The sequence below is a fragment of the Oncorhynchus nerka genome, linkage group LG18, assembly GCF_034236695.1.
Source record: "Oncorhynchus nerka isolate Pitt River linkage group LG18, Oner_Uvic_2.0, whole genome shotgun sequence".
Lineage (NCBI taxonomy): Eukaryota > Metazoa > Chordata > Actinopteri > Salmoniformes > Salmonidae > Oncorhynchus > Oncorhynchus nerka.
In genome coordinates this window covers 70,631,408-70,656,596 of record NC_088413.1, presented here as the reverse complement: position 1 = coordinate 70,656,596, position 25,189 = coordinate 70,631,408, and the positions used below count along the sequence as shown (strand labels likewise).

At 40.5% G+C, this 25,189-nt stretch overlaps 1 long non-coding RNA gene and 1 pseudogene across 1 annotated transcript in view; both read left to right on the top strand.

The window, feature by feature from the left end:
* The first annotated feature begins 939 nt into the window (after window positions 1-939).
* Window positions 940-3,780, top strand: LOC115146397 (transcription factor Sox-11-like; annotated as a pseudogene).
* Window positions 3,781-4,274: 494 nt separating this feature from the next.
* LOC135561575 (uncharacterized) overlaps window positions 4,275-25,189 on the top strand; it is a 45,958-nt gene continuing 25,043 nt past the window's right edge. The window contains exons 1-2 of the long non-coding RNA XR_010459572.1: window positions 4,275-4,394; window positions 19,729-19,787. This is a non-coding gene — a long non-coding RNA (uncharacterized LOC135561575). The remainder of the gene's footprint in view (window positions 4,395-19,728; window positions 19,788-25,189) is intronic.

Sequence of the window (25,189 nt, the reverse complement as noted above, 5' to 3'; positions counted from 1 at the left end):
ATCCTCCTAGACGGGCCTCAAGACAGACCACATCAACAACATGCTGAAGATAAATAGGGTCCACAGGTTACTGTTTATAACACTATAATAGATACAGTTGGTTGATTGAACTATTATCCTAATAAGTAAAAAAAAAAATTAATCAGGGTTATAAATTGATAAATATGAGATTATGAAACAGTGTTTACAAAAGTATTGTTATTCTAAAATCAACAGAAGGTGCCTGGCTCATCCTATTATAAATTATATGTATTGATGAGATTAAAGGCAATTCATTTAATTTAATAAACAGCTCAATGTAGGCATGCAGACAATTAAGAGACAAGAAACACTTAATACAGACTGTAAAGGTGTGATACTATTGTTGCCATGTAATAACTGCCATGTAATAACTGTGAATTACAGTAGCCCATTGCTAATCAAGGCTACTGATATCCATGTGCCACTGAGGACACAATGTATCCAGTCCGCGCGCTGACTGTAACAGTGTCCAAGCGCCACCTTCAGTGTATCCAATAAAATTAAAATAAATAAACAACCGTAAACTGATACATTTTTCTAAGCGTGTGTGAGTCAGATACATTATTACTAGGCTACTGCGCGTCTCTCCTAGTCTTTCCATTCTGATACTCTGACTGAATTATTTTAGCACAGCTAAAACATAAAATAAAGAGAGTTTTATAATTTGCTCTTCTCATTGCTCGTTCATCTTCAGAGGATTGTGAGCTAAGTGTATGTTTAATATGCCTGCTTCGCGCAGCATGCGTCCGGGCCATAGACATTAAGGTCCAGACAACGTACCACACGACCCACCTCCAAATCCCACCTCCAATGAGAGCTAGGGAGGGCGGAATAACGGGTTAAGGCACTGTATGGAGTCTTTTGGGCGGAGTGGAGGGGACGTGATTGGATACTTATCAATGACGTAATGGACATGAAAAAGCTAATAACTAGTTAAGAAGGCAGTTTGTAACTCTGGAAAAGAGACCAGAGCTTGGGACACGGAGGACGTGGACACATTGGCGAAGCGAATACAGAGATTTGGCAGTGGGCTCTTAGACACTGCAACGTCTGGGGGAAGATAACTTTTTAAACAGGACCATGGTGCAGCACACCGACAACAGCGAGACGGAGGGCACCATGTCCAGGGAAGCTACCGATTCCGAGGAGAGTGAATTTATTGCTTGTAGCCCCGTGCAGATAAACCCAGACTGGTGCAAGACAGCAACCGGTCACATAAAGAGACCAATGAATGCATTCATGGTTTGGTCCAAAATTGAAAGGAGAAAGATCATGGAGCAGTCTCCGGACATGCATAACGCCGAGATTTCCAAAAGGCTGGGGAAAAGATGGAAGATGCTAAAGGACAGTGAAAAGATTCCCTTCATCAGGGAAGCGGAGAGGCTCCGGTTAAAACACATGGCTGATTATCCCGATTACAAGTATAGACCTAAGAAAAAACCAAAGCTCGACAGTTCAAAACCATCAGCACCATCTCCGGAGAAATCTTGCAGCAAAATGGCAAAGACTTCCGGTAAAAAATGCTCCAAAATAAAGACTAAGACCCATTCTAAATTGTCTCACCGCTACGGGGATGACTGTGTGTTCCCAAAAGTTACAAAGACGGTTAAAAGTGAACTCACAGATGATGATGACGATGATGAATACGAGGAGGACTATCGTATGCGGATTAAACAGGAGGACGAGGAGCAGATGAGGCCGTATAATGTAGCAAAAGTTCCCACGAGCCCAACGTTGAGCTCCTCTGCTGAGTCCGAGGGAACCAGCATGTATGAAGACGTACGGAATGCGGCTCCGAACAGACTGTTTTACAATTTCAAAAACAGTACTAAGCAGAGTACAATGTACCCAGCATCCGCATCACCAGCATCTTCTAGGTCAGTTTCAACATCTTCCAGTTCCAGCGAGGACGCGGACGACTTGCTTTTTGACTTCAGTTTAAATTTCGCCCCGAACGCTCAAGGGCCGGAGGTGGGCAACCCGAATTCAGGAAATCTCTCCCTCTCTCTTGTGGATAAAGATTTGGACTCATTCAGCGAGGGCAGTCTGGGCTCTCACTTTGAATTTCCAGACTATTGCACACCAGAACTCAGTGAAATGATAGCAGGGGACTGGTTGGAGGCGAACTTTTCTGACTTGGTGTTCACATATTAAATTGAAAAGATCCGACTTATAACAGAGAAGGATAAATTAAATGATGTCCTGTTCAAGTTGTTCCTATAGCCCTGCCTCCTCTGGTTTCTAGAGGTCGGGGGAGGAGGCAAGGTGAGGTTTGAGGAATTAGATGCTTATGAAGCTGGTACTGTAGCAAAAAAAGTCTGCAAATGTTTTTCTGGCAGAATTGACAGGGTTTTATGGATTTTTCTGTGGGTCTAAAATTACTGTTCAACTAAAACGGACCACAAAGGGAAAATCTGTGAACTTCTATGCATCTTATCCTCTTTAAACTGCAGGGAACTGAAAACGTAGGACTGTGGACTGACTCAAAGCAAATCCGTGAACTGACAATGTTCAGGATGTTACTTTACAATGGTTTTATGTCATTTCTATATGCCGCAAACATTTTTGTTTTGTAACTGATTCCGTTTACCTCCTGATTTGAAAATGAAGCAGTCTAAACCTCTTCAGAATACAGGTGCGGAGGAAACATTTTGATACATAACAGACCTCATCTTTTTAAAAGAAAAGTAAAATATTTTCAGGCATATTTTTGTACAGTTAAAAGGGAATGTTCTTACTGTGCTTTCAGTGAGTTTCAGGCACTTCTTCCCTTTATCATTTGTTTTCGCATGCAAGGAAGTCCTGGTTTTAAGGATTAAGTTCAATTAAAACTTGCATCAAAATGCCTTGTGGATTTTAAGATTTTGTACAGTTGTAGAGCAGATTTGTTAAGTATTTGTAGACGATAGGCTACAAGGGCATCATGGGGACAACATACCTCAGTGATGGGATTAGTTTCAAGATTGTATATGTACTGTAATATAGTAAAGTTAGGAGTTTATGTATATCATACTCGTGATATGTGGATGGGTCCCAAATCGCAGGTGTGAAACTGGATTTTGGTATTTTTTATGGCACATACTGTTTTTTTCCCCCCTCATTTTTTGTGCAATATATACTCTTAAAATACAGGCCATCTGCATTTTGTAGCAAGTGATGGAAAAACAGCCTTGTGCACTGTCAATATCATTACCTGTCATGATGCTGAACTCTGCCTCCACAGAATATAGACAAATCAGCTGGAACTGATACAAAATGACTTAATATGGCCATGTGGTGTGATGCATTTAAAAGGCAAAACAAAGATACCAATTTGAGTGTTATTTGACTCAGTTTGGATATTGGGCATATCCAAAACATATCTCAACCAAACTGTGTAAAACTGACCCCAAAATTCTGGGAAAAAAAGAGAAGTACTGCAAGGGGCTTTAATGTGGGTGGTCTGGCATAAGTCAAGCAAGCAAAAAATAACATTCCGGAGTCCTGTTTCATGAAATGAAATGTTTTATTTCAAACTGAAGACTGCCTTCTTTTCTTAAACATTAACCATAAACCTGTATTTTTGTTTCTTGCACTTAAGACAGATATTGTTTATTTTTATGTGGGTCTTACATATGAAGTCTGTTTGAGTACAAGGTTTGGAACATGACCTAATTATATGCCAGGAAAACGTTAAAAGGTTCATGGCAGTAGTTATTTCACATTCCAAGTGTGAATCTCTCTTTGACTCATCTTTTAATAAACAAGTACATACCACCATCAACTGTCCTTTCAGTTTGTGAATAATACAGTATGTATTGTTGATCTTGAAAAGGGGTCATAACAGAAAATGTTGGATGCATATTTTTGTCAGAACAGACAGCTTTATGGCCATAGAAAAACATCTTAATTGTATTGCATGGGAACACTTTTTCTTATAATGTGCATACTGCATAGGAATAATGATGATGAGTAAATAACATTGCATATTGGCTGAACTCAACTGAAATGGCCTCAAACTGATATGTGAAATCGCATTGAATAAAACCAACAGGTACACATGCAAACTACAGTGTTGAAATATATTGCGTATAAAAATGTGTATTCCAGTTCTCCCGTTACTTGCATAATGTGGCTGTAAGGACACCGTAGCTTTAAGAAATTGAAAAGCGCGCTCCAACACGCTGAGCAATGTGATTGGTGAGATTGTGCTTCCTCATAAACGGTTTTGGTAACCAGAGACGCCACTCACAAGCCCCTTTATACATCAGTTCTCTCAGCATGTGTGCCTGCCTACTGGCTCCCCTGTCTATGCCTGATTCGGAATTACCCCTCTGAGCTAAAACACAGCATCTCATCCTAGACCTAGAATAGAAATGATTACATTCCAAGAGGTGAGTATGAACAGAATGCGCGCCACTGCGTGTGTCAATTCAACAGGTGTTTATCATTGCTTGTTTACCAGACAAACTGAAATAGGTTCTAAAGCATTGGCGTATTTGTTATAAACTTGTCATGTTATCTTAACAGTTTAATTGGTAAACAGATATAGAAGGATGAGGGAAAGCTGCATATCAGTTATTTATAGGCCTTATGTCAAATATGGATATGGATTTACGAGTGCGTAATAATAGCAACTACATAATAACAAGCCTCACTGATGACTGACTCCCCCTCTGTAAGGAGAGAAGTAACGATATTCAGAAATACACGTGACTTGAAGGTCGAGCAGTATAATCAATAACAGGCCGTTTGTTGGCAGTAACAGAGATGAAGAATAAAGTTCTGATTCAACTAAAACTCCACATGAAATATACTCTGTAGGATTTATTCAATATGAACAGAAACATGTACTGTGAGTCTGGCATGAAATAGTGTGTGGCTGACAGTAAGGGTAGCAAATACATAGCATGATTGCGCTGTCGGTTGATGAATAAGTGATCACAAATAAGAGCGGTACTGTCGTTTAACTGCATAGGTTACTTCAATTGAAACCACGGGGAAAAAATGCCGACTCTTTCTAAACAGTGTATGCAATGTGTACCTAAACCATAATTCAAATGTTATTGGTCACATAAGACAATAAGGCGGTCTTCATTATCCATACACATAGTGCACAACATGATATGAACGGTGAAAGATATTATGATCAATATTTTTTGAAATATCAAAACAAATTCGTGATGACATTTGTTGGTTTCTCCCCTTCACAATGTAGACTGGCGTCTGACATGGATGATTGTTAAACCATGGAGATGCTGCCTTTGTCTCCACCGAGAACAAGTGGGCACAAGTCGTCACCGGTAACCTATCAGAAGTCAGGATGAGCCCTGCATGGCTAGAAATGGTCTGTGCTCATCACACCAATAGAATTGAATGATTAATATTTGCCATGCGTGACTGCACAGGTTTATCCCTGCCATTAAGTCAGTTTGCAAATTTGTAATAAAACATTGATCTATTACTTTACCTGACCTATTGGTCAATGTTACTAATGGATTCCGGGACAATTCCCAATAGAATATGAATATTGATTTCGTGTTCCTCTGAAATATCCGCTCTGGGCTAATGCCATTGGTACAAGGTGAAATTAAATTAGTGACTGTTGAAATGTTCCTTCTATTTCCTCCTCCTTAAATAAATACATGGAAATCTACCCTAGTCAAAACATACTTTAGGATCTGTGATTTTTCCCATAGAATCCTTTAGGAAGCTCACAATCCTATGGGGTTTGGTGTGACCTCTATCAGAACCCTATTGGAATCCAATTGGACTAATTTATTCCTATTTTGCATAATTGAACTAACTCAATTATAGTTTGTTGTCATTTGTTCCAGTACAATACAAAAACATGAATTACAACATTTTCGTTGATCGGAAACAACATTTTGGTTTTATTCACCACCTCAATATGGCAGTGATTCAAGGCTGCACGTTAATTTGCAGTAAGACCACCTGTAAAATATATATATTTTTATCAAAACAATCACTTTAGTTATTTTATTTTATTCCGATTCATGCAACTTCTTGTCTTTGAAAAATACATTACAATATGACATACAATACTAAAAACAATGTTACAATAAAAAAATATTTGGGAGGGTTTCCCAGAATACATAGCATCTTTACATTGATTATATGCAAATAAAAAGTACTAAGCTATATGGAATTGTTTTAAGAAGGTCATACCAAGGATCATATTGCTGTTTGATTTAGAATTTTAAAACCCCTTGAAGTATCAAAAAAACAAACGCATTGAATAACAGATTCACTACATGGAAAAACAGATAGTCCCCCCACAAAAAAGTTTAAAATAAGTTTGTACTGAAGTGTCTGTCCTATATCTGAGAGACATAAGATGAGGGAAAATGTGCTTTAAAAAAATATATATATGTATATTTTTTGAACATGTATTGAATGTATTATTTGTGTCACTAAAGAGTCTCTTTATATACTTCCATAAATGTTTTCAACTGGTACTGGGGACCTTCATGCGAGTCGTGTGAGTCCTACATGTTCGTGAGAGGCTCACCTTTACACAGAGGGGTCATATTAGTGTGCAGCCCAAACTGTTCTGACGCTACAGACCCGCCACAGCTATTCTATGGCAGATCGGCTGTACCGACTTCAGACGAGTCCCAGGGCGCTTGCTCTTGTGGGGGTCGTGGAGCAACACAGAGAACGCCATCGTGTTCGTGAGTCTCTATATTTCCATAGAAGGGTCATAATAGTTCTGTAAGCCAAACGGTTCAGACTTGACAAATGATTTTGTGAGAATACCGATTTTCAGGACATCTCATGGTCTGACAAACACAGTGGATTGAGTAGCATTCAATGCAAAGATAACAGATACTGTATCTGTAGCTTAAATTGACAGATTTTTATGGGAATATTTGTATGATGTTAATTGGATTTCTGGGAGCGTGCGGACATCGACCTTAGAGGGTCAGCTATACATATGTTCCTTTTACCCTATTTATGTTGATATAGGGAGAGGAAAAGAAAAACCTAAAGATAATCAGACCCCCTCACCCCCTAACTCCTTTCCTCCCAGGGGTGTACCACCCCCTCTCCCTCTCTACCTGCCTCCCTCCCCCCTCTCTCCCACAGAGCTGTCCCCCCACCCTCTCTCTATTCCTAGAAGGTGCTCCCTCCCATCTTTCATCTCTCCCTCCTGGATGTAACTACCAGTTCCCATCTAGTGACCTCTTTTAATTTTTTAAAATTACCTGTGGCACATTAAGATTACATCTAATTATTAATCTAGCCCTGTTTGGCTGAAATGCTACATCTCGCAACTGTAATCGCTGCCAAAAGTGATTCTAACATGTATTGACTCAGGGAGTTGAATACTTATCTAATCAAAATATATTAGTGTTTCATTTTCCATTAATACTTTCTGAAGGCACTGTTGTCACGTCCGTTATAATGATTGGACCAAGGCGCAGCGTGCGTAGAGTTCCACATATTTTAATTAATAGAAACTCAACAAAACAGAACAAACAAGCACAAACGAAATGTGAAGCTACTGGTGTGCACACAGGCAACTATCTGTAGACAAGATCCCACAAATCACAATGGGGAAAATGGCTACCTAAATATGATCCCCAATCAGAGACAATGATAAACAGCTGTCTCTGTTTGGGAACCATACCAGGCCAACATAAACAATTAAATCACCTAGATGACCCACCCTAGTCACTATCACGCCCCAACCAACATAGAGAATAAACAGCTCTCTATGGTCAGGGCGTGACAACTGTATACAATTCAAATCAACAAAATGCATAGAAATCCTATAGGATAAAAAAAACATTGAAATCCTATAGGATCCTATAGGATTCGAATACAAGAATCCAATTAGAATCCAACAGAAAAATCCCATCAGATTTTGGAACCAGTCCTATTGGATTAGAATCTATATGGTTTTATGTTAGAGGATCCTATAAGATTCCAATACAAGAATCTAATAGAAAAATTAAATCAGTGTGCTGGAGTCTAAGCTCCCAATTTGGGACCACATATGACCCTTCAGAGGCAGGGGTTCGAGCCCCCGCTCGGCTGACTACCTGTGCCCTTAACCACTTTCTATACATTTCCGTCTGTCCAGTCCCCTCTAATCTCCTTGAAAAAAATGTTTTACTAACATGAGTGCTACCCTAGTAAATAAAATCCCATAGGATTCCATTTAAAAAAAAAAATCTAATAGAATCAGATTTTGGAACCAGTCCTATTGGACTCATATTCGATTCAATCCTATAGCATAGGTTCCAAAATCTGATCGGATTTTCTTTTGGATTCTTAGGATTCTTTTATTAGAATTCTATAGGATTTTTTTTACTAGGGTTGAATGCTCAGGAGACATTGAATGAGATACCATCCAAAGCAAAATCCAGGCAGGGGGAAAAGGTGGTGACTAAATAAAGTAATTTCCAATCCCTTGAGCGCTTAAATCATTCATATAACCCGGGATGTCATGGCCAAACGCTGTATGTGACACCTCTACAAAGGCCTCTGCAAAAGAACTGAAGGGCTGATGGGTGATTTTCCGATTTGCCAAGTTACTTAAAGCGGACATTTGAAAAATGTCACAGCTGTCTCGGCCCCGAGGCTCAGTCAAAGCCTAGGTGGCTGATCTTTGTCATACTCTGTTGCTGTCGAATCCGGTAATTATGAGGTATATTTTATGATTTGCTCAGATCTCAGAGTCTCTTCTCCTCTCCTTTATGCTGTCCACGATGCTGTAGCAGCAAAGTGCATTACGTCACCTCGCTGGCAGGCTAGCTCAGAGAGACCCTGCAGGACCCCTGTTTTGTGCTGTGGCTTCACATGTCCCCTTCTCTCAGTGGGGAACCTCTAATACAACATGGCTGTGGGAATAGCTAGCATTGCCTCCACAGCTAAAAGTCTCAGAACAACACAGCGCTGTTTGCCTACAGATAAACATGTTTGGTGTCGGTAGAATTGACGAGTGGGTAGGATTTATGCCTCCTTCAAATCTGCTGCCTTAATGAGGATGACACCCCTCCAGGCGTCTCTACATTATAATACTGTAGGTAGGCTCACCATGCTCTCGGCTGTGCTTCCCTTTGTAGTCTGTAATGGTTTGCAAGCCCTGCCACATCCAACGAGCGTCGGAGCCGGTGTAGTACGATTCAATCTTAGGCCTGTATTGACGCTTTGCCTGTTTGATGGTTCGTTGGAGGGCATAGCGGGATTTCTTATAGGGTTCCGGGTTAGAGTCCCGCTCCTTGAAAGCAGCAGTTCTACCCTTTAGCTCAGTGCGAATGCCAATAAAACGATTAGCCACTCGTCGCCTGATCCTCATAAGGCACCCAGATCTCCCTTCCCGCAGCCAGTTCACTGTAATGACACAACAACAACGGCTACTGATCTCTATTGTTTCAGGTAGTTCCTGATTTTGAGCGAGGGAGGGAGAAAGAGAGGAGGGAGGCATTGAGAGAGAGAGGGCTAGAGGGAGAGAGAGAGATTGAGGGAAGGGCAAGGAAAGAGAGATCATGAGCCCCATCTGTTGCAGGGATATTTACCATCTCTTCACATTTAGAGAGGAGGCCAAGGCCTAAGTACCCCCCCCCCCCCCCCCCAACACAGCATTTTATTCTGCTTGCATCACAGACAGGTTGTTGAAAATGTCACCCACATGATTCCATGGTGCCTTGAGATGTGTATAGGCTGAACTACCTGGTCACTCTCTAGTCACACCAATAGGAAACTGTTTCAAGGTTTGTCACTCCACAAGAGAACATTCTCAAAGACTTGTGTTAATAAGGGATATTGTATTACTTGTCCAGATAATTTTCCTCTGTGGACTGTTGCTTCTAGGACTAAAGTTTAGAAGGCTATTTCTGAGGCCTGTTTATATTTTGGGCTTTTCTTCTGTGGACCACTTTCCTTTGGATTGCTACAGAGATGACTATTCATTACTTCATTACTTGTGGTGGGATTTGTTTCTGTTTCTTGCTGGCATTTTTGGACTTTGAATCCGAGACTGGGCCTATACATTCAAGTTAATTTGGGGGGAATTTGGGTTTGATTCTGTATGCCAGCGGATTAATTTGTGAATACACATTATTCATTACATGATGTTTGTGTCCTCTCTTGTTCAGAGGTGTTGTGTTTAACTAACTGATTGTTATAAATAAGTAGCAGGAAGGAAATATGCTGTTTGTCATACAGCGCACACCAATAGCAGTTCAATCACAGCTGTAAGAATCCACTTTGACAGGTGGTAAAATCTCATTGGTAAAGGTCACTTTCATTTTCGTGGAGGTCATTCATCAGTCATTTTAATTATCCATTGATATGACATGAGCTCACTGTAGTAACTATAACTTCTTCTTCTTCTTCTTCTTCTTCTTCTTCTTCTTCTTCTTCTTCTCTCAGTTAGATTGAATCAAGTCACACACATCATGTCCCTTCACATAGAATTTGGGACTCTGCTATGTTGAAGTTAGCTGCACTTTGTGTGGTAAGAACGTTTTTTAACTCCCCATAACAAGAAGCATTGGAGTCATTAGTGTTCACTACATAGTTATTAACCTCCATGTTTACTATGTAATCTAGTCACAAACTGGTTGGTTTGATTGTGGTCAGTTTGGGGTTTGTGGAACCTTGTTTGGAATGAATTTTAACACTGTGCTCTATGTTTATTTTTACAGCTTTACTGATACCCCCCACAGCCGTTTGCTCTTTCTAACACAATGCTGTGTATACATTTATCTCCATCATTCGTCCAATATCGGATTGATGATGTTATATACGGTATATAACTCAGATATAATGTTATATTTTAATCCAGATTACAATTTTAGAGTTACATTTTGGTGGGCCATGTATTGCTTTAGGTATTTCAGCAGTATGTTTACTGTTAATGTTTGAACTAAAAATATACATAAAACTCGACCAAATTAAATCCACAGATAATACTGGCTCTCTCAAATAAAATTGAGTGGAATATTAGTATTTTAGAGCACACTAGTCTTGGATGCGTTGATCTGCTTGCTGAGGGAAAGTTGCCAGATGTATGGATTTAAGACCACATGCCCTGCTTTTGGGTGAGAAGAGAATATGAAGCGTGAGGAGCGAAGGAACTTGTATTACTAAAAGTAACAGACTAGCGCTTTGACAGAATACCTAGCTTCAGTTAGATTCCTGAGTAAATGTTTAAGTGCTTCTTCACCATTCCGTTTCTTCAGCAATGGTGTTGCATGATCACAGCTCCCACTGCCAGGCTTGAGTTTGTAGGTCTGTGTTGAAATACCCCTCTCATGGTATTCCACTACTTTCACCCCTGAGTTCCCTGATTCAGATCTCTAACTATTGATAATGACTAAAAACATCTAGGACCCCTCGCTCTTTCCTCTCAATCAGGCTTAAGCCATGCAGACTGGAACAAAAAGCTAAATGTTATGCAGTTTTTGCCCCAAACCTGTAGCACCACCAGCCAGTTCACCATTCATATTAATTTGCAATCTAATACTGTGCTATGGTCCCTGGTGGCCCCTTCCAGAGGTGTGGACTCGAGTTACATGACCTGGACTAGAGTCTGACACCAGTCACAAATTTAATGACTTGAGACTCGACAGAAAATAAAATAACTTGAGACTTGACTTGGACTTGGAGCCTCAAGACTGGGGACTCGACTTTGACTTAAGAGTGATGACTTGAAATTATCCGGTCAGGTTTTCTAACCTTTTTGTCAGTCATTTTATGGCACTCGGATTAGGCTGCTCTCCACACAGCCCAACCTGGTCTCAAATAATTTTGTATTATTCGCTATATACATCCAAGACACTTCATATGGTATGTATGAACTTGTGGACGTCCATCATCAATTTCTTATTAATATGTTACAAATTAAAATTGGTATGATATGTTACAAATTGCAATTCATAAAATATGTTATGAATTTGCTAAATGTACAATATGCTGCTGCCAACATTAGCTAGGTGGCCTGGTTGTTAATACTAAGGTTTTCTAGCTTAGTTGTTAAGGTTAGGAGTTAGGATAAAAGGTTAAGGTTAGGGAAGGGTTAGGTAAAATGGTTAATGTTACATTTAGGGTTAGGAGAGGGTTAGCTAACATGATAATTAGTTGCAAAGTGGCAAAAAAGTAGTAACTATTTGTAAAGTTGCTAAATAGCTACAATTTTAAAATAGTCCTTGATGACATTCTGTCTTATGTAACCTTACGAAACGTAACAAACTATCGTAACAAACGTATCAAACTAATTTACTATGTTACGTCTAGTCTATGAGACCAGTTTGGGGAGAGAGGATTTCCATAAATTCATTTGCAGCTCCAAAAATAGTTTGGTAATCAATAATATGAACTGTTTACTTTGCAAGCTCACCAGCAATGGGGCATCAAGCAACAATTACTAGAATAGGTCTGCTGGTCTTTTGGTATGTAAAAATTACTGGAAATTGATCATTTACTTACAAAGCTTGCATTTGGAATGTAACGGTTGTCTTCGGTGGAAGGAGAGGAGGACCAAAGTGCAGCGTGGTTTGAGTTCATGATATATTTTAATGAAATATCACTGGACACAGAAAACAAAAGGAACAAGAGAAATACATTAAAACCAACACAGTCCCGTGTGGAACAAACACTGACATGGAAAAATGAATTGGGCTGTGGGTGAGTACTGGAGATCTGGTGTATACCACTCGCACATCTCCCTTAGGCTCAATACCCACATTCACTCGGCACGGGTGGAGCGCAGGCATATGACGCACTGCACCCTCCCAGCGCCCTGGAGACACAGCACACAGCGCCGGCGCAGGATACCCTGGGCCGAAACGGCGTACTGGAGACCAAACACGCTGGGCTGGCACAACACGCCCTGGCTGGATGCCCACTCTCGCTTGGCACTTGCGGGGGGCTGGCCTATAGCCCACCGGGCTGGGAGCGCATGCTGGCGACACCGTGCGCTTGACCGCATAACACGGTGCCTGACCAGTACTGCACTTCTTTCGGTAAGCACGAGGAGTGGGCTCAGGTCTCCAACCTGACTCTGCCACACTCCCCGTGTGCCCCCAAAAAATGTTTTTTTGGGGCTGCCTCTCGTGCCTGTCGCGCTGCCGTGCTGTCTCATCATATCGCCGCCGCTCAGCTTCAGCTGCCTCCAGCTCTGCCTTGGGGTGGCGATATTCCCCAGCCTGTGCCCAGGGTCCTTTTCCGTCCAAAATCACCTCCCATGTCCATGAGTCCGGAGACCACTGCTGCCCAAAACCACGCTGCTTGGTCCTTGGTTGGTGGGTGATTCTGTAACGGTTGTCTACCAAAGCGCAGCATGGTATGTGTTCATGTTGTATTTTAATGAAATACCACTGGACACAGAAAACAAAAGGAACAAGAGAAATAAATGAAAACCGACACAATCCCATGTGGAACAAACACTGACACGGAAAAATAATCACCCACAAAACACAGGTGGGAAAAGTCTACCTAAGTATGATTCTCAATCAGAGACAACGAACAACACCTGCCTCTGATTGAGAACCATACCAGGCCAAACACAAAACCACAACATAGAAAAAATAACATAGACTACCCACCCCAACTCACACCCTGACCAAACTAAAACAAAGACATAACAAAGGAACTAAGGTCAGAACGTGACATGGAATGTGTTGTTAAAATGTATTATTACATAATCAAGATGTGTTTTAGACAAAATAATAAAAATGGCTGTCTGGTAGCCTCAATAAATATATTTAGATTGGTAGTTGAACAAGTCATTGCCTGTATACATTTTTATTAACTTTACTTGAGACTTGATTGAAAAAAGTTGTGACTTGACTTGCGCTTAGAATTAACGACTTGGACTTGACTTATGACTCGACGGGTTCTACTTGGGACTCAACTTGACACTATGACCTTGTGACTTGAGACTTGCTTGTGACTTGAATAATAGTGACTTGGTTCCAACTCTGGCCTTTCCCCTCTGTGTTCACCATCACACAACCCCTCTCTACAGACACCCCTCTCTGCACAGTGAACATTGTAATATGTCCCTCTTCATTCTCCTTTAATTCATGTGTTACCCCATTAGGGCACCCCCTTCACAGTGAGCATCAGCACGGGGCCTCATTGGAAACATCTCTGCTGCTTCAGCAAATAACTAGCACACCGAATCCGCCGGGGCACTTTACAGGAAGCATGGGTTACTAGAGGGGCTGGGTTTTTAATGAATGCAACTCTACAATGTTTTTGATAGCACCCCCCATTTTTCTGAAAAGAAAACCATGTCCCATCTAGGTCTGTCTGTCTCTGTCTCTCTGTCTCTCTCTTTCGCTCTCTCTTGTTTTCGTTTCTCTCTCGCTCTCTCTCTTGTTCTCTCTCTCGTTATCATTTTATGCTGTCGCTGTGTAAGGCTATTGTTGGTTCAGCAGATTCTCCTCATTATAGGTGTATGCTTCTGATTTCTTGTTGATTTGTACAATTAAAAGGGAGTGGCCTAAAATCTAAATAGCTAGCAATATTTCAGTCGTTTGCATAATTTAATTGTGTGAGCCATGCTATTTCAAGTGATGCTACATGCAGATTGTCATTTGTCACCAATTATGCCAACGTGTCCTATTGTTAAAGTAATCCAATTTCCACTAAACAAGTGAAAAGGGCCTCCCCATCTGTCTCTTTTTGGCAACCATTGTCACTTTGATGTGTTATTAGCTAAGGCAAAGCCTTCCACTATGGTAATACCCTCTTTTATTATTGCAGGGTTTCCCAGACTCGATCCTCGGGACACCAAGTGGTGCACGTTTTGTTTTTTGCCCAAACACTACACAGCTGATTCAAATGAAAAAGCTTGATGATGAATTCATTATTTGAATCAGCTGTGTAGTGTTAGGGCAAAAAACTAAACGTGCACCACTTGGTGTCCCGAGGATCGAGTCTGGGAAACCCTGCAATAATAAAAGAGGGTATTACCATAGTGGAAGGCTTTGCCTTAGCTAATAACACATCAAAGTGACAATGGTTGCCAAAAAGTCCATTAACTGCTTGTATGTGCTAATGTTCTTTGTGCATCTAGTGATGCGCGTATAACTTCCGGTGTTATTTTGAAACGATGAAACACTGCCAATATATAAGTGGCAACTAGACCATCTTCCTCTCCTGTTTCTATCCCTCGATCTCCCCACTCCCTCCTTCAGTTCCAAATACATCCCCAACATTGCGTTTTGGTGGACAATTTAAGAAAATGTATCACTAAATAATACATGGCTGCCGATGAACAATTCATATGCAGTATGGCAAATCTAGATCTATTATGGAAGAAATGTAATATTCATCAAATATACATTTCAGCCCATGAGCTACACCTTTAAGATGCACAGGAAAACAAACAAGCAAATCTGTCGGTATTTGGAGTTGAGAGCGCAGTCGGCGGCTCCCATCTCCTCTTAACAGCATTTGCGATATGATTTTATTGGCTCCCCCGAGTTCCCATCACTGCTTGAGCTTTACAGACTAGACTAGAATAACATGCAGTCTGGTCATACTGACAGTAGACAGGACTCTGCAGAGAGTAAACAGAGCACTGGCACAAATGTAGTAGTGTAGTGTGGCAGGGGCAGCTGCAGGCCTGCAGGTGATCTAGGGGGTTTAGATTGTCTCGAGCCGGTTGGGACCGCTGTTCTAGGGCCTGTGGAGTTGGGACATGCTGCATGGACCCAGCTGGTCCGGGTTGTTCATTTGCTTGGTTGAGCACCTCGCTGCGCTGAGGCTGGTTCCAACAACAAAAATACTGTCACATTGTGCCATTACAAATTCCCACAGGCCCCCCAGACCCACACTATGGCAAGAAATGGGCGCCGCTGTAAGATAGTGTTTTGAATGGCCTATTTTATTTAACACGTTCCAAAACAGTTTCACAGAACATTACCAGAGGGATAAGAATATATCTTCTCATATTGCAGAGTATTTCTCATATTGTAGCAAGCATATAACCTAGGAATTGTAGGCTTTGGATTGTGTTTCTGACATCAAGCTTAGTGGGAATTGGAATAGTATCCCATCTTTGAGGAGGAAGTGAAAGAGTCCATTTAAAATCTGTTCATCAGGCCAGTGGACTGTCTCCACTTCACGTTATGTGGCCTCAGGTCCCTCACCTCGGTGACAGGATGCTCGGCGGGTATTTTCAGTGCATGGCGAGACGGCGGAGGGAGGCAACTGTGATCAAACGAGGGCCGCTCATTGATTTTCAAACCCAACCACATTATGCCACAAAAATATCAAAGGCAAGGACCCGCATGGCCTCCCTGATAAGCTCAGCGTGACTTTAACATGCTAAAGCTACGTTTAAGACTCCAGTAACACATTTGAACTCAAAAAATTAATAATGAGAAGGTTTGTTCACCGTCGGCCTCGGCCACTGCTCCCTTGGAAGAAGAAAAATGGAAATAGGGAGAATGTAATATAAAGAAAGCAGAGCCTACCACTGTGATTCCATGCATTATTAACATACCCCTTCCAGATTGGTTAATTAGAAAAAGGTAATCTAGTCATTAACATGTGGGCCAACTGGTTAGATACAATATATCATTAGGAAACTAATCCCCCTACCACTAACAGAGAACTCCTTCTTCAACGCGACTCACCATTAATCCCATTACAAAGGTTCATACTACATAAACTATACTTCCCTCATCCTTTAAGCACTGGCCTGGACCATGTAATTGCTATGCATTTAAAGCAATTTGGTCAGTGGCGACAGAAACCTGCTTACTGCTGAAAAGTTAATGACACTGAAAGCCAATACTATACCCCGGGCACTTAGCGAGACGCTCCATTTTGCAAAGTTCCTCCCTCCTCCTGGCCTTACATACCCTCTCGTACAGTTCACCACTCCAAAAAACCTGGCGGTTATTACCTACCACTTTTTAGTTTGGGGAGGAATGTAAGGGTGATGGGGAACCCTCTGTTCAACACAAAGGCCTGAATACAAAGTACAGTATGAGATCTGGTCATCGGTGCACTGTGCCCTAACTTGTACTGTATAGTAGCAGTGACAATACAGAAGGGTAGGGAAGACGTTCAAGGTGTGATGAAGTTGTTGCTTGAATAAAAGACTGAACGCTAGTGAGCTAGAAGTTATATAGATCATACATATGCCGTATCTTAATTTGATCATCCTGAGGTAGCAGAAATACAAACTTGTAGTGTATTCAAGGTTTAAAAAGGTGGTTACGGTTTGTAATTTCCACTTTAACATATCAGACTAGATTTGCCCTTGCAAAATTTTTTTTTAAACCCCTACACAAATTGTCCGTTAATTATAATCCACACAATAATTCACATTTCCTGTTGCTGGAGGATTATTTTCCTGCTTGTGAGAAACTTGGTCAAATTAAGGTACGGCATCTGTACACACAGTTGAAGTTGGAAGTTTACATACACTTAGGTTGGAGTCATTAAAACTAGTTTTTCAACAATTCCACAAATTACTTGTTAACAAAATATAGTTTTGGCAAGTCGGTTAGGACATCTACTTCGTGAATGACACAAATAATTTTTCCAACAATTGTTTACAGAAAGATTATTTCAATTATAATTCACTGTATCACAATTCCAGTGGGTCAGAAGTTTACATACACTAAGTTGTCCGTGCCATTAAACAGCTTGGAAAATTCCAGAAAATGATGTCATGGTTTTAGAAGCTTCTGATGGGCTAATTGACATCATTTGAGTCAATTGGAGGTGTACCTGTGGATGTATTTCAAGACCTACCTTCAAACTCAGTGCCTCTTTGCTTGACAGCATGTGAAAATCAAAAGAAATCAGCCAAGACCTCAGAAATGAAATTGTATACCTTCACAAGTCTGGTTTATCCTTGGGAGCAATTTCCAAATGCCTGAAGGTACCACGTTCATCTGTACAAACAATAGTACGCAAGTATAAAACACCATGGGACCACCCAGCCATCATACCACTCAGGAAGGAGACACGTTCTGTCTCCTAGACATGAACGTACTTTGGTGCGAAAAGTGCAAATCAATCCCAGAACAACAGCAAAGGACCTTGTGAAGATGCTGGAGGAGACAGGTACAGAAGTATCGAAATCCACAGTAAAATTAGTCCTATATCGATATAACCTGAAAGGCCACTAAGCAAGGAAGAAGCCATTGCTCCAAAACCACCATAAAAAAGCCAGACTATGGTTTGCAACTGCACATAGGGACAAAGATCATACTTTTTGGAGAAATGTCCTCTGGACTGATGAAACAAAACCAAAACTGTTTGGCCATAAAGACCGTCATTATGTTTGGAGGAAAAAGGGAGAGGCTTGCAAGCCGAAGAACACCATCCCAACCGTGAAGCACAGGGGTGGAAGCATCATGTTGTGGTGGTGCTTTGCTGCAGGAGGGACTGGTGCACTTCACAAAATAGTTGGCATCATGAAGAGGGGAAATGATGTGGACATGTTGAACAAACACCTCAAGACATCAGTAAGGAAGTTAAAGCTTGGTCGTAAATGGGACTTCCAAATGGACAATGACCCCAAGCATACTTTCAAAGTTGTGGCTTCATGGCTTAAGGACAACAAAGTCAAGTTATTGGAGTGGCCATCACAAAGCCCTGAACTCAATCCTATAGAAAATTTGTGGGCAAAACTGAAAAAGCATGTGCGAGCAAGGAGGCCTACAAACCTGATGCAGTTACACCAGCTCTGTCAGGAGGAATTGGCCAAAATTCACCCAAATTATTGTGGGAAGCTTGTGGAAGGCTACCCAAAACGTTTGACGTAAGTTAAACAATTTAAAGGCAATGCAAACAAATACTAATAGAGTGTTTGTAAACTTCTGACCCACAGGGAATGTGAGGAAAGAAATAAAAGCTGAAATCAATCTCTCTACTATTATTCTGACATTTCACATTCTTAAAATAAAGTGGTGATCCTAACTGACCTAAGACAGGGGATTTTTTACCAGGATTAAATGTCAGGAATTGTGAAAAACTGAGTTTGAATGTATTTGGCTAAGGTGTATGTAAACTTCCGACTTCAACTGTACCATGTAGATCATATAGACTGATCACATTAGCAAATGCCATTATCTTTGACACTTTTCAATCAGGAAGCATCCTCTTTTGCATTTTAATAGCACATGGGTATATTATATTGTTTACCACAAGCCCTACTCCAGTGACCCTAGACCCCAGCAAAATATCCCTTTATAGAACCCTTTTTGGTTCTAGGTAGAACCCTTTTGGGTTCCATGTAGGACCCTTTCCACAAAGGGTTCTAAATGGAACCAAAAAGGGTTCTCCAATCCGGGGGCTTCCGAAGAACTCTTTTTGAATGCTTTTTTCTAATAGTGTAGAGGGATAATTTGGATAGCATAACAATCAAACAATTGATTATATTGTTTACACATGTCCAGGGACCAGTGGTGGAAAGTACTTCAGTAAAAATACATTAAAGTACTACTGAAGTAGTTTTTGGGGTATCTGTACTTTACTATTATATATATATATATATATATATATATATATATATATATATATTGTGACAACATTTACTTCACTACATTCCCGAAGAAAATAATGTACTTTTTACTCCATACATTTTCCCTGACACCCAAAAGTACTCATTACGTTTTGACAGGAAAATGGTCCAAGTCACACACTTATCAAGAGAACATCCCTGGTCATCCCTACCTACTGATCTGGCGAACTAACTAAACACAAATTCTTTGTTTGTAGTGTTGGAGGGTGTAACGGTCGTCATCGGTGGAAGAAGAAGAGGACCGAGGTCCAGCGTGGTATGTGTCCATATCTTTTAATAAAGAACTTGAACACTGAACAAAAACAATAAACCGACAACCGAAAACAGTTCTGGCTGGTGCAGACACACAGCAGAAAACAGAAAACAATCACCCACGAAACACAATAGAAAACAGGCTCCCTAAATATGGTTCTCAATCAGGGACAACGATTGACCACTGCCTCTGATTGCGAACCATACAAGGCCAAACACAGAAATAGCAAATCATAGAAAAACGAACATAGACAACCCACCCAACTCACGCCCTGACCATACTAAAACAAAGACATAACAAAAGAACTAAGGTCAGAACGTGACAGAGGGTGTCCCTGGCTATCCGTCAATAAAGATGAAAATTGTTCCGTCTGGTTTGCTTAATATAAAGAATTTGAAATTATTTATACTTTTACTTTTGATACTTAATTAAGTACATTACATTTTGAGCAATTCCATTTACTTTTGAAAGTTAAGTATATTTAAAACCAAATACTTTTAGACTTAGTATTTTACTGGGTGACTTTCACTTTTACTTGAGTCATTTTCTATTACGGTATCTTTACTTTTACTCAAGTATGACAATTGGGTACTTTTTCCACCACTGCCAGTATCACGTACAGTATCTCAGAGTAGGAGTACTGATCTAGGATCAGGTTCCTCCCTGTTTATGTACTCTTATTCATTGTTAATCTAAGATGTGAAATTGATCCTAGAGCAGCACTCCTACTCTGAGAAGCTTGATGTACACGCCCCTGATCTACAAACGCCTGGGCCCTGTAAAAGTGATTTGGTTAGATACCGCTTTTTTGGGGAATTGAGCTTTTACAGTCTGTCCCTGTTTCTCAATTGTATGTTATTAGGTAGTGTTTCTTATCAGACAACATGTATATCATATTTTATGACTTTACCAGCTGTGGATCATTATTATATTGTGCTTCCTGTTGAATGGCAGGATCATATTTTTGTTCATGCTGGAAAGCAGCACCTTGAAATTATGATAAATGACTTATGAAAAATAGCTTTTAATAATTACTATAATTGATTGGACTTATATAGCACTTTTCTAGACACCGAAAGTGCTTTACATAGTAATGTTTTAGTTAAGTATTGTATGAGGAAAATATTAATATCACAACTCTAGAGTGAGAGAAATGATCTTCTATAGTATTAACTGTCTATTCCCAAATCTCATAGATCAGTTTTATGTTAATCTCCAAGGCACTGAATTGTTGTCACACAGGTCAAATAAAGCTTAGCTGTCCATGGTTATACTATACGGGCCAAGTGTCATCACCATCTAAGTAGCTTAGGGAAATTATATTTCTCTTAAACCATTCTTAGTGTGCTGAGACTAGGTGTCTGGGACATTAAAGTGTAGAAAACATGAATTTTTACTTACCAATGTAACAACACAGTGTTGTCAAAGACTTAGTAACTTAGTTGTAGTCACAATCTGGTTACCTATAAGTATGTTCTTGAGTTATTACATATTTACTAATTTATTTCCAGATATCTTCAAAATGACCCACAGTGCACTATTTCTCAACGTCATATGGACTATCTAATCTGTGCTACTGAGTTCGTAGGCTAGCTCGGTAGCTAGCTCATGCTGGCTAACGTTAGCCACGCCTCATGCTATTCACAGACTTTGTGGCTATTTTATCTAGTGGGATGCCTTCTTGCAGTGGGCTCAAAACTAAAGAGAAAATCATGTAAAACCTAGTCTGTTCTCCATTTTGTTTCGTAGACCTTTCAGCACATTCTCTGTGAAGTATGCTACGGGAGTTTTGTTACTTTTTTTGACATTGTCTTAGTGCTAGCGTGCGAGCTGCCTGACCCTCGACCCTCTTTACCACTTGCCTCCCCCTCGCTTTGGTAGCTAATTCAGCCTGCACTTCACATTTTTACCATAGGGATGGGCCCCAGCCGTCAAGCTGTACATCTATGCTCTCTTTTGATCTGTGGTTATGTTTTAGTTAGTTGGGCTCCAGTAGTTGGGATCTAGCTTGCTGACCATAACCATGGTGGTTGACTATGCTGGCTAGGCTAATAGCTAGTTGGCTAAATGGCTAACGTTAGCTGACTGGCTAGCTTTCTGGCTAAGATAAATTGATATTGCTAACATTATTTGACAACTGGTTAGATGGCATTACGTATTTCCAAAACGTTGGTATACTTTAATGTAGCTGTAAGCTAGATGCTGATAGCAACTGGCTGACTCATTCAGTGCTATCATACTGTTAGCAGGCTAGTAGGAGAAGTGTGTGTACTTATAGGGGCTCTGTCTATGTTGTGTAATAGTAAGTGGTGAAGATGACGAGGATGATGAAGATGATGGTGGTGGTGATGATGATTATATTGTTGAAGATTGTTGATCCGAAGAACGTTGAGGGAGGATGTTGATATTGATTACATTCTATTTTATAAGTGAGTTGTCTATTGAAATCACAAATCCACATTGTCCATGTATACGGCAGGACCTGTTCTCGGTATAGCTGCTGGAGATTAACCAGCCTACATTTCAGGTAGCCTAGTGGTTAGCGTGTTGGACAAGTAACTGGAAAGTCGCTGGTTCAAATACCTGAACTGACAAGGCACTCAACCTTCATTTGCTCAAGAGGGGCCGTACTACTATGGCTGACCCTGTAAAACAACAGATTTCACTGCACCTATCTGATGTATGTGACAATAAATCATACATATTCTTCCTATAGTGTACCTTACTTTGACTCACATTGTTGGGATTGATCATGTAGTGGTAAAGATGTGTAACCTCACTTCTCCTCACTGTTGTCCCATTCAACCAGTAGATGATTGGAGGGGCTCTGTTGTTTTCACTGCCCTGCTAGGATTAGCAGCTGTCATAACAGCATCAATACTTGAATGGATGGACAGTTTAATCCATTGATTAAACACTGTGTGAATGTGCAAGTACTAACCTTTGCCGAGCCGTCGTCCATACCTAGTAATGCAACACTTGCCATTTGGTGATTTAGTGTACATTTATGTGTAAGTGGTGTGTTATTCCATACTACACCATTTTGCCTTAGCCCCCTTATCAATATCTTAATCTATATGGAGAATCATGGAGAATCACGCAGCTCGACAGAAGAAATGTCTCATAGTGTTGCATGAGGTCAAACCTATGTTTCTCCTGTTCAAAGTTAAAGCTAAAATAGCCCCATCATTGATGAAGCAATGAAGAATGTGAATTATCCTTTGACAGGTCAGAAATGGCCACTTGGCATATTTCATTAATCAGCTACAGTGTTACACACATGGCACTGAGTGAAAAGTGAGCTGTCTTGACTTTATGGCACAAGAAATATGTTCTTTCAAAGGACAACATCTTTCATCTTTGAATCTTTAATTAATATGTTAGCAGAAATTAACTCAAAATACTGTAAAATGACCATGATTCTTATTTGAGAATTAGAACTACACACTGTATAATACTGATAGATTACACTGAGTAAAATCCACATGATCTGTAGGAACAATCAGCCAATGACTGTGCTGGTTGTCTATATAGTCCTCTACATGCGGCGCCAAAGTGGTGCCCTAAAGTGGTAATAAGCCCAGTCATTCAGGACAGAGGCTAACTACTATTTCTTATAAATTACACAATAGTGCCTGGAAATACGACAACATTGCTAAAGTAGTCAAATAATTAGTAGGAAACTACTTTGCCAGCATTATTATGTCATCAAATTTGGCAAACTGATACCTAGCAAAGTCAGTCAGAAATAGCTAGCAATGCTAATATTAGCAATCTAAAATCCGTTGGCCTCCCCTAAATCTTAGCTAGCTAGTTATATAGCATCTAAAGTCAATCTGGCAACATCAAAATGAGGGCAAAAGGTTTTCCTACTAATTATTTGCCTCCTTTTAAATGTCATTGTATATCCAAGCCACTGTAATGCACCTTTGATGAAATCTTCATCAGCGCTGATTGACGATACATTGAGTAGAATGCTCAGTCGGGCATCAGTCCGTAACTAACATTCAAAACAATATTGTGACAGAACTCGCAACCATGAATAATGTATGTAGGACACTTACTGCATGAGAAGGCAGGAAGTGACTGACATGCAGGCTTCTGTAGTGTCTGGTCAAATGGGACTCATTACTGGAGGAATCCCATTCAGCTGCTCTCTAGGCAATCAGATGAGGATAATCGCCCTGGATCTCCATTATCTCCATGACGACAGAGGCTTAGTTTGCGTCCCAAATGGCACTCTGTTCCCTTTATAGTGCACTACTTTTGACCAGGGCCCATTATTCTTCTGCTGGGCCATTGGCCTTCTACTCAGAGAGAACAGAGTGGAGCGCCGGGTCTTGCCAGGTGTTTCTCCTATCTCTGATTGCTCATAATTGCGCCGGAAGAGATGGCTGCCGTTTTACCTTCCCCTAACCAATTGTGCTATTGTGTGTGTTTTTTCACGTTATTTGTAACTTATTTTGCATATAATGTTTCTGCCACAGTCTCTTATGACCGAAAATAGCTTCTAGATATTAGGATAGACTCTTTAATGAGTCGGACGTGAAAGATTTACTTCAGACACCCGGCAAGGCCCTTATTTTTCTTAAAACTTCATCATTGGTTAAGGGCTTGTACGTAAGCTTTTCACCGTTGTATTCGGCGCATGTGACAAATACAATTTGATTTGATTCATTTGTGCCCAGAAGTAATGTGGTGTGTGTCTGTGGATGAACATTGCATCATATATCGGAAATGCAAACTTGTTCTTAGCAGTATTTCTCATGCACTTGGAAATGGAATAGAGAAGGTATCAGGGATTATTTTCTATCATATTTTATGTGGCTTAATTGTGTCAATGGATAGATATTTATCGCTTACAATCTGATACAAGCCATCAAGGAAGTGTTTTTCTGACTTTTATGTGCCATTCACTGTCATTCACATCCATTGAAATAAATGTTTAATTAAGCTATATCATATCAAGCTAACCAAGCAAACCTTCCTTAGGAAATTCATGGAATATGCTGTTGTTTTCGTAAGAAGCCGTTTTCTTGGTCCTCAACATAGCAAAAAGGCAGGGACGACCATTGTCCAGTCCCCAACCCAAAAGGTTATAACCTGGCTTGATTTAACCTGATTTACAATGGCCAGAGGACACTGACCATTAAAAAGATGTACATTTGGGGGCCGCACAGAGAGGAGGCCCTGCTGACAGACCACCTACTCTCTCGCCCCAAACACGGCCGCTCCACAAATCAGAGAGAGCTTTCATTTAGGGAAGGTCACCTTTTTATTACCTCTTTAAGACACCCTTTGGAGCAATCTCTCATCTTACACAACACCGGTGTGTGTGTGTGTGTGTGTGTGTGTGTGTGTGTGTGTGTGTGTGTGTGTGTGTGAGAACCACCCACCCCCAGACA